The 10,335-nt window shown below is 42.8% G+C and overlaps 1 protein-coding gene across 2 annotated transcripts in view; it reads right to left on the bottom strand.

Annotated features, from left to right (window-relative positions):
• Positions 1–7,823, bottom strand: part of ELOVL1 (ELOVL fatty acid elongase 1) — a 29,360-nt gene extending 21,537 nt beyond the window's left edge. The window contains exon 1 of one of the 2 annotated variants that reach the window (XM_061632651.1): positions 7,703–7,823. The gene's annotated coding sequence lies outside the window, so the exon portion shown is untranslated. Of the gene's footprint in view, positions 1–7,186; positions 7,557–7,702 lie in introns of those variants that run through there. The other variant, XM_061632652.1, reaches the window with a different exon arrangement.
• Positions 7,824–10,335: the final 2,512 nt, after the last annotated feature.

The following is a 10,335-nucleotide window of genomic DNA, read 5'->3' on the forward strand; positions in this document are numbered from 1 at the left end:
AAGGGCAGCAGCAAGACTGCCTTTAGACCAAAAGACACCACAGAAGCATCTTTGGCAACTTCCCTCCATCTGTCCAAACTTTTGAATACATTTTGCATATGTACCTCATTTAATCTCTTATGCTCACTTTACAGAAATGATTATTCCCAAACAAGATACTAAAATCTGTAAATCTGTACTTATGCATGCCATATAAACTGTGCACTGTTTGTTTCAGCTGGTAAGTGGATAATTAAATAGATAATTTATGACTGGCACCACCTGAGTCTGGTATCCCCTATGCCCAGCTCTCCAGATGGTCACCTGCCCCTAGGTCTGGCCCTGGAGAACAGCCTCTCATCGCCCAGACCATTAGGTCAGAGAGTCCCAGATTTATGGCTCAGGAAATAACATGGCCTTTGGCGTGCGCACAACCTCAATTTATTAGGCAAAGAAATAATTTATTTATTTATAAATATATTTGTATACCTCTATTTCATTAAAAACAGTTTACAAGAAGTTTAAAAAAACACCATAAAAATTAAAATACAATAAAAACAAAGGTCAACTATTGCAAAAAGACATCTTAACTGTCTGCATAAGTCTGGTGGAACAGAAAGGTTTTCAGCAGGCATTAGGTGAATCAGGGAAAGATTCCCAAGTGATAATTAATGTAGTTAAAAAGTGTGATTTTGGTCTCGAGATGTAACCTTTGGTCTCCACACAGAATCCCAGTCCCACTTCTGTGACCTGTGAGGTGTTGGTCCAGCATAGCAATGTGCCAGCAACAGCAGCCTCTCCCACACGCACATTCCATACACTCACCCAGAACATAGCACACAGGCTAGGTAGAAAGCCAATCAGGAAAGAATCTCCACATTTGGGAGAAGCTGCTAGGGGCATGCAGAGAAAACCCATACACATCTTATAATCTTCACAGCAGTCTTAAAACTAACTCCAAATGCAAGACTAAACCAGCCTAACTAGGTAAGGAAATGGCTAGCTGACAAGAGTGTTCCATTGTGACTCAGGGTAAGTGGCAGAAAGTCTAACAACCCAACAAGGATAACACGTCTATTGTGCAGTGTTGCATTTGAAAGTATAAGCAAGTCATTATACAGCCAGAAGAATGGCTATATACTATAGCCAGCATGGATTTTTCACATTCTGCCATGTTAAATTGAAAATACCCCCATGCCATTCTGCTGCTTCCTAAAAGCTCATTTCAAAACAATATCTTACAAAACTTACAGTCCTGAACTCAGAAACGCTTGCTTAACCACCCTCTAAGTTTTCATGGCAATACATAAATGCTTAGAGAGAATCTAGAGTTCAAAGTGTAAACAAGAGAAAAAACTAGAGACCCGTTGGACTTTTTTTCTGTCACTGGTCTCATAAATTGTTGAAATTAATTAAAAATCAGCCATGTTCACAGAGTACCTGTAATCCTTACTACCTTGCCTCATACTCTGACTTTCATCTTCTGCAGTTTAAAAGTTAAAAAAATATACAGCTGAGTTTTAATTAATTTAAGAAAATTAACATTGACGTCCATGATAGCACAACCATGCTCAGTAAGAACCAACTGTCAGCATTCTAAAAGGCTGACTAACAGCTGTTTGGCTTGGCTAATCAGGGGGCCACACCCACACCATTTACTCCAATTTAAACAGTCATGACATCCCCCCGAAGAATTCTGGGCAGGGTAATATGTGAAGGGTGCTGAGAACTCCAGTGTGGTTTAACAGCCAGCCCCTCTTTCTGGTCAGGGCCGGTGCCAAATGGTGGTCAGGTTGGGCCCTGGCTGAGGCCCCCTGTAGCCCAGAGGGGCCCCTGAAGGGCCCTTCCTTAGGCTGTGGGGGTAGCTCTCCCGACCCTGCCGCAGATCGCAGAGACGGAGCTCCTAGCCCCCCTACAGACTGTGCGGGCCCGCAGCACCCGCCCGCTCCACTTACCTCTCCTCCTTTTCTGTGAATGCCCTGTGCACTGCATGCAGCTGCCATCAACCAGGATGGCAGCAAAGGCTTCTCTAAGGGGCTGATGCACATAAAGCCATCTTGATTGATGACAGGCAGATTGATGGCATGCAGCGTAGCCTGCATGAGTGCCATCAACAAAGATGGCAACAGGGGTACCAGCCCCTTAGAGAAGTCTCTGCTGCCATCTTGGTTGATGGCAGCGTCCTGCATGCCCAGCACACAGGGCATTCATGAAAAGAGAGAAGTAGGTGGTGGCCCCGTTAACGATCCTGTTAACAATGTTTTCCTTTTGGAAAGGAAAGTGGCTTTCTCTGCCAAGTGCCTGTCCACCCACCCAATCTCCTCCTCCCCCTCCCCACCTACTCCTATTCTTTCTCCTTTTCCCTCCCCAGGTCAGATTCACCTATCCTAAGCATGATTGTACAGGAGTAAATCCCACTGAACTCAAAAACATGCATATGATCAAACCTGCCCTTTCCTCCTCCCTCCCCTCCCCTCCCCTTCTTCCTTCCCATCCCCATTCCCCCCTTCCTCTCCCCTCCCCCTCTCCCATCTTCCTCTTTCCCACCTCCTTCTTCCCTGTGGTCAGTTTCAGCTATCCCAGGCATGATTATACAGGAGTAAATCCCACTGAACTCAATAAGCATGCAAATGATCAGACCAGCCTCTCCCTTTCCCCTCCTTCCCTAGCCACTCCAGCGCTCCCCCTCCTCCTCTTCCCCCATGGACAAGTTCACCTAATGTAAGCATGATTGTACAGGAGTAAATCCCACTGAACTCATAAAAGCATGAAAATGATCAAACCGGCCCTTCTCCTCCCCCCCACTCTTATTTCCCCTCCTCTCCTCTGGCCTTCCTCCTCCTTTCCCCCTCCTCCCTCCCACTCTTATTTCCCCTCCTCTCCTCTGGCCTTCCTCCTCCTTTCCCCCTCCTCCCTCCCCCGTAGTCAGTTTCAGCTATGCTAAGCATGATTGCAGAGAAGCAAATCCTATCGAACTCAGTAAGTAATGGAAATGATCAATCCATTCTTCGCAAACTTGCACAGGATCCCATTCTTACTCCTGGATTAAAAAGCAGAGAAATTCATCAAGAGGCAAAAAACCCTTACAGTTTAAGAATGTACCTATAGCCAACAGATATTTCTATCAAAGCAGGGAAAGTGGTCAGCTATAGTGAATGCACCAGGGGAGCAGGAGACCTGACCTCCTCTCTGAGATATTGGAAAGCCCTACAAATTTGTCAAAATGCAAACGCAATTTGGGTTGGTCTTTCACAGTCCAATCCACTTCCTGTGTAGCTTGGAAGAATTTGGTAACATGTGCCTCTGAGCCATATGGTCAGTGGTGGCAAAACCTGGAATCAGGACTGCATCTCCAAAGATGGAGAACTGCATTTTTTGTGTGTTCTTCTTTGCTTCTTTCTTCTGTTACTATTGCTTCTACAGAGAATCTAACCTAGAAAATTATATTTCTCTCATTATTCATCCTAGAAATCTGTGCCAAATTTATTTTTATTAATTTCAAAGCCTTTTTTGTTGGTCAATGTCATATGATGGTGAAGACATCCTTTTGTATTTCAAACTGGAAGTTATATTCTATTTCGAGTGCATTAACAGTTGAATCTGAAACTGCAGTTCAATGTAAGATTAGAGTGATTACAACATGTTGCTACTTAAGCAATGAATCTATCTGTTGGAAAAAACAAACTTGGCCTGTTCAGCCTGTTGTGCTTAAACCATTGCATTTAAGGAAAGGTGGGCATGGTCAATTAAAACCATAGAGCACACCTAGAAATTTGCTAGAATATATTTCACCTCCTACTGTTTTATCTTGGGCAAACTGAGACATTCCTCATGTCCACTGGAGACTATTCTGCAGAATAGTCAGTGACATAATTCTCCAGGTTTTGGGGTTTTGTAGCGTAAATTAGGCAAAGTGTTGCTGTACTTCATACATTCACAGAAATAGAAGCAAAAGAAAATAATTTACTATAGCAAACATCACTAAAATTGCAAAGTAAATCAAACATAATTAAAGTGACTATCTAAACTATATCAACTGTCTTAAGATTGTTGCTTCCTCCCTGCTAAAACAAGATCAGCACACCACATGTCTTCTTTCTATTATTTGGGCTGATTGCAGGTGTTGCCACTACTTACCATATGCTCAGAGGCACGTTACCAAATTCTTCCAAGTTATACAGGAAGTGGATTGGCCTGTGAAAGACCAACCCAAATGGTGTTTGCATTTTGACAAATTCGTAGGGCAGTATAATATCTCAGACAGGAGCTCAGGTCTCCTGCTCCCCTGGTACATTCACTATAGCTGCCCACTTTCCCTGCTTTTAAAAATTTGATAGAAATTTATGTTGGCTGTAGGTACATTCTTAAACCACAAGGGTTTTTTGCCTATTAGTGAATAAAGTCAATGGTAGGACTTAAATTACTGCAATTAGATTTGAATATATTATTCCTAACAGGGCTGGTGCAGTTATTATCAGGGAGTTGTTCTAATTATATTTTAAATTTGCTTGACAAGATATTGGGACAGACAGTAACAAGTGTTGGGAGCAGAACAACATAAAACATATTGCCTCTCCTTGAAATCTTTCAATTCCACTGATCATTACAAGAATTCTGTAACTAAGAAACAGTGCCTAGGTTTGATTTTGTTCTCCTGCCTCCCAATGTCTTTGAAACTGTAATCCTGAGGGCAGGGATTGTCTTGTCACTAACATGTCTAAACTACTAGCCTGGGAGCCTTTTTTTGGCTAAAATGCAGGATAAAAATGTTTTACATAAATAAATAATTAATATCTGTATAGTAATTCTAACTTTATATGGTTCCTATTCTGAATATACAAGATTTGACTGCGCCTAGACTCAATGTAAGGTTGCCTGGAAGTTGTTGTTATTATTTTTATTAATATTATTATTATTAAAACTTTTATCCCGCCCTTTTTCCCAGAAGGAGCCTCGGGCAGCAAAGTTGCCAATGCTGTGGCAGCATAATGAACCTGTAGAGCCAGAAACAAACCTAATGACAACAGCTTTCTTCTCCAAACAGCATACAGGGTCTCCAACATCAGGCAGTGATTTTATTTTTGCAGTGTATACTAGGACAAAATATTTTAAGATACCAAATTGCAACACCTGCTTCTGACATACAACTTCAAACGAGCAAGGTTTGCATATTTAAGCAGATTAGGAAAGCTCCATACAATTCTCCTAACTAGATCACCAATTAGATTATACATGTAGTCACATGCATCTTTCTCATTTTTTTTAATCCAAAAGCATCTGTTTGGTTCTTTTTAATTCCTCCAGCTGCTTGAAAGCTAGTGAAGAAGCCTTCAGCCCTCCCCTGCAGATGCAACAAGGAGAAGGACCTTGGCTCAGCAGCAGAGGACATGTTTTGCAAGCAAAAAGTCCCAGGCCCAATCCCTGGCATCTCCAGGTAGGACTGATAGCCACCCCTGCCTGAAACTCCAAAGACCTGCCGCCAATCATTGTAGAAATACTGAACTACATGGACCAATGGTCTGACTACAGACAATTTCCTATGTTCCTATGGAAGAACACATATAGTCCTTGCCCCCAGACAATGATCTAGGATGCTTAACCTTCTAGCCCCCCCCCTCATGCACACAATCACCAGTCCTCTCATCTCCAATATTCCTATTCTGCAAATACAGGGCCCAAGTTTGAGCAGAAAAAGAACCACCAGAGACAGGATTATGCCGCCCACTATTCCTCTGCTAATAAGAAGCCTCCACTAGATGTTTTGTTTTGAGAGATATCTAGTTTAGGCTCAGGTTCTCAGGTGTTACAGGACACCAGGAAGTTTAAGGTATAAAATGGTAATAAGAGCTAGAATGCCTAAAAATAAAGTGAATGAAAAAAAAAGCTATGATGATGAACACCTCAGAATGCATGTTAAAAAGCACAGATACCAAGTTTCCTAGAAGGTTGATGCTGGCATCTATTATTTCAAAATATTTTTAAACACTGATTTCATCGGATGATCAGCTCCCAAGATGGCATCCAAAGGCACCAAACTGCTGGATGATATTACACTCTGTGTGTCTGTGGAGTGACTTCTTTGATTTCCTGCCAACTAATTAAAAGCACAGTTTTTAAAGAGTTCATCATCATCATTTCATTTTTTTCTCAATTACAAACAAAAACACAGGTCTCTTTAACACATTACACCTAGTCCTTGGGAATAGAGGTTTGGGTGGAAGTCTTCTAGGGTAACAAGAAAACTACGCAGGGAAGAAGAGGGACAGAGCAGGGCATGCTTACAAGTTCTGCTCATCATTTCCCTTCCTCCCCTGAGTGAGGGCTATGTACTGGAACACAGAAAAGCTGCTTTATACAAAGTCAGAGCATTAGTCCATCTAGCTCAGTATTGTCTACACTGACTCGCAGCAGCTCTCCAGGATTTCAGGCAGGGGTCTCTCCCAGCCCTATCTGGAGATGTCAGGGATTGAACCTGGGATCTTCTGCATGCAAGGCAAATGCTCTACCACTAAACTAAAGCCCTTCCCCTGCTACCTACACCTTACTGTTATTCCCACCTCCAATTTATATAGCCAACTATATAAAAGGAGTTTATGCAACTGGATCACCATTGGTAGGCATAGATTTGTGATGGTAGGTATAGATTTGTGATGGTAGGTATAGATTTGTGATTCAACTAGTTTCTCTTCCAGAAGCAGCTTAACTCCTCCCTTGCAGGTAGAACTAGCCCCATCATCTCCGGAAACAAATTTCCTAAGAAAAGGTAACTTGAAAGGCTAAGGGGGGGGGGAGAGAGAGGGGTCAGATGCTATTTGCTAAACTCACCTCCAGCACTCACTACCAGAAGACTCAAATCCCACATTTCTTGGGTTGCCACTTTCCTCCTCTACTACAGTTCCTGTGATATTAACAGCTACATGACAGAGAAGGGGAAATGAGACTTCATATTTTACCCATTACTTCATCTCTCTACTGAGAAAAGCCTCACCTGCTGAATTTCTGCCTGTCAGACTACCTTTAGAGGAATAAGAGTCCGTGTGTGTGTGTGTGTGTGTGTGTCATCTATAACCCTGATTGACTACACACACCCTCACTCAAACCTTTAGGCCCCCACCACAACCACCTATCTTTTATAAGGGCTAGCCCGGAATCTCTTCAAACCATACCGCTACATCCCTCGCTCTAGTCAGCTCCCCGTTTCTCTTACCAGTTTCGGACCAGTTTCGGCCACTCCTAGGAAGACGGCTTTCCCTCCCGTTTTTTCCCCAAACTACGCGGCCACAGAGCCCTGGCTACACCGCGAAGACAGGCGCTGTCTCTGGCAAAGGAAGAACTTCCCTGCCGACCTCGGGGTCAAACAAGCGAGGCTCCCGCCTCTTGAGGCCCGCGAGCTGCTTCTGTCAAGTGGTCGAGAAACCCTCCGCGGCCTGTGTCAGGCGCCGTGAGCGAGCTAGCAGGCAGGCGAAGGAGAGAGGAAGCAACTTTCCCCGTCGGCTCAGTGAAAGTGCAGAAAAAAGGGCCGCCGGGTGCGGCTCTCTCCAGTCCCAACTGGGAGGGGAACGAGAAAAGCCGCGGCCCGATTAAGCAGAGAACAGGGCGTGGCTGGGAAGGAAGGAAGAAAAGACCGCTTGGACCCGGCCAGTACACCGCCAAGGGGGTCAGAGCTACCTCCCGAAGCTGCCTCGAAACCCTCACCATCCTCCCTGTAAGCGGCCGGACTTACCAGCCAGGCCAACGAAAATGAATTAGCACGGCCCTGAGAGCTGATCCACTACTACTTCTTCCTCTTGGAGACCCGCTTTGGAGTCACCCCAGTTAAAGGGGACCGCCCCGAGCACTCTACTGCCGGTGATTGGCAGAGTGGTGCTGACTACAAGCTGGGGAGGAGTTAGTCGGCGTGATCGTACCATAGAAAAGCTCGCTCGCCGGGTTCAGAGGCCGATTGGGGGTTGGGGTTTGCCCTGTTGTAATAGGGCTTGCCAGCAAGCGCTTCCCGAGGGCCGGGCAATGGTTAGAAGTGTTGAAGAATTACCCAATACCGGCACGTTGTTCTACACATTGATCCAGCCAAGGCTCTGGAATCCGGTCTCAAGATCTGCTGCTCAGCCCTCTGAACTGATCACCTTCCTGCTGGTGGCAGCAAGACAAGCAGTTACCCAGCACTGGAAACAATTAGATGCTTTAAGTTTGGATATTTGGCGACAAAAGGTCTGGACACTGGCATTGATGGAAAAACTGACAAAACCAAGTACTAGCATTCAAAGGAGACTCAAATGAAGATAACTTTATTGAAATATGGTTTGGTTTTGTCTTATGTAAACATGCAAAATCGAACAATACAACCTGCAGCAACACATGTACAACTATTTTTTCTCTTATATTGTTAGATAACCAGGGATTCAAAGCTATGCATATGCTAGGTAACCTGCAAAAGAGAAAAAGATGTTAAGGTTTAATTGTGCAAGGGTTAGGAGGGAAGGGTCGGAGGGGAGGGATGTTATATACTTACCCATTTGTTTCTTTATTGTTAAAATTCAATAAAATATAAATATATATTTTAAAAGTTAGTTACTGAAATTGCACTTTTAAGTTTGTCACAAGAGAGCTCAAGGAATTGTTTCTGCAACTCATATCTTGTGTCCATAATGAATGGTGATTGTACTCACTCTACACTGAATCATTCAATTAATTGTGCTATATGTAGCCTAGCATTTCCTTTGGTAGAAGCAAAATTTACTGCTGGATCCTCCTCAATAAACTGTGCAACATTTGGAAAACATGGCAATGGAATTTTCTGATAAACATTTCAACCAGAGTTTCAGATTTTTAAAATAATTTTTAATTGTATTTTTTAATGTTCTATTTTTTTTACATAGTCAAATTTTAAAGTTTCTTCCATTCATTGAGGTATTTAATTCATTCAAATAGCTGAATACCTCTGCAAGGTATGCCAACATTAAAAGGCAGAATGAGTTGTCAAATAAAGTAGCATGCATTGATTTTTTCTCCTCAAGAACATCAGAATTTCATGTTAAATTCAAAATGGCCTTGTGAGCACTTTTCCTCATGACATCCTCATGTGTGCAACAGTAAAGTTTTGTTTTCAGAACCCATATCTCTGCAGAGAACTTCAAAACATCTTGTATTAAGAACATTGGCTTTGATGAAATTAACCATTTTCACACATTTTTCTAGAACAGAATACATGAAGCAGTGTTCATATGTTTGGAAGCAGGCTCGTAGCTGGAGGGAGGGCCTGCCCCCCTATATATTTTTAAAATAAAATATTTAATGTATTACAGAAAATTTCACCTCTACTTTTTTGGTATCCTGCCCCCAGTGAACTTTTAGGATGGCTGTGGGCCTGTTCGGAAGCTAGAGCTTCTCTGTGGGAAAAGCAATTAATCCAAGTTGTATTTGGAGCAACTTTATGAACAAGTTTTATCTGTTAATTTTTCCTTCCTGTCATAGGCTGATCAAAGATTTCTTGCTCTTCAAAAAAAATTATTGTGCAAGCTTTGTAAAAAATCAACTGGTTTGTTTTTAAAACTGGCATGCTTTGTTTTTAAATGCCTCTACAGCTTTGATGGTTTCAAGGTTTCATTCGCTAGCTCCCCACCATGCACTGAGGTATTGGCACGCTATTTTTTTCCAATACAAGTGAACCCATGTTTAATGTACTGTTATCCAAACAGAGTCTTTTAACAGTTGTGTTCTCTCTTTGCCTTCTGGGGTTTCCCTCATCAGTGAAGCCTGTCATTGATGTTGAGCAAGAGGTCATCATCACCATTACGTTTGCATTTTGTAACCAAAACAGCATCCATTGCATCTGTGGAGAAATGCCACATATGTGTGTGTGTGTGTGTGTGTGTGTTTTAAAAAATGTTATAATGATTTCTATGACAGTTGCTGGAACAGGGTTCAAATCCCCACAGAGCTATGAAGCACACTGGGTGACCTTGGGCCAGTCACTGCCTCTCAGCCTCATGAAAACCCTATTCATAGGGTCGCCATCAAGTCGGAATCGACTTGAATTTATTTATTTATTTATTTATTTATTTATTTATTTATTAAATTTCTATAGCCGAAGCTCTCTGGGCGGTTCACAACAATAAAGGCAGTACATTTACATTTATTAGGCCTTGTTTTGGTACATTGTTTCAAGACTGCTTGGCAGTGGTTGCCTAGTGACAGGTTCTGAGAGGAGAGAGACAATGATCATTTTAAGATTCTAATAGATGGGCAGGGCCGGATTAAGCTGAGGAGGGCCCCTAGGCTGATTGGTGTTTGGGGGCCCCTATCCCCACGCTTCACTTACCTTTCCGTTGTTTTTTGCGGCACGTGCAGGTTTGCCAT

The sequence above is a fragment of the Rhineura floridana genome, chromosome 6 (genome assembly GCF_030035675.1).
Source record: "Rhineura floridana isolate rRhiFlo1 chromosome 6, rRhiFlo1.hap2, whole genome shotgun sequence".
In the NCBI taxonomy this organism is placed as follows: Eukaryota; Metazoa; Chordata; class Lepidosauria; order Squamata; family Rhineuridae; genus Rhineura; species Rhineura floridana.